This window comes from Penaeus vannamei, chromosome 15 (genome assembly GCF_042767895.1).
Source record: "Penaeus vannamei isolate JL-2024 chromosome 15, ASM4276789v1, whole genome shotgun sequence".
NCBI classification, from domain to species: domain Eukaryota; kingdom Metazoa; phylum Arthropoda; class Malacostraca; order Decapoda; family Penaeidae; genus Penaeus; species Penaeus vannamei.
Window position 1 is genome coordinate 4,453,213 of NC_091563.1, and position 272 is coordinate 4,453,484.

The following is a 272-nucleotide window of genomic DNA, read 5'->3' on the forward strand; positions in this document are numbered from 1 at the left end:
TCTATCTGTCCATCTACGTGTCTATTTATTTATCTGTTTTTCTACCTCTCTACATATTTATCATTCTGTATACTTAAGTACCTGCTTTATTTATCCATTGGTCAGTAAGGTGACGTATTTCCGTGACTTTTCTCTCTATTCTCTCTATTCACACCTACGCTACTTCCCTTCTTTCTTTTATTACTTTGATTTATCATTTTCTACCGTCTCTTCCTGTCTTCGTCTTTATTTCTATTTCACCAAAATCCTATTCCTTTTTTTCTTCGTGTCAC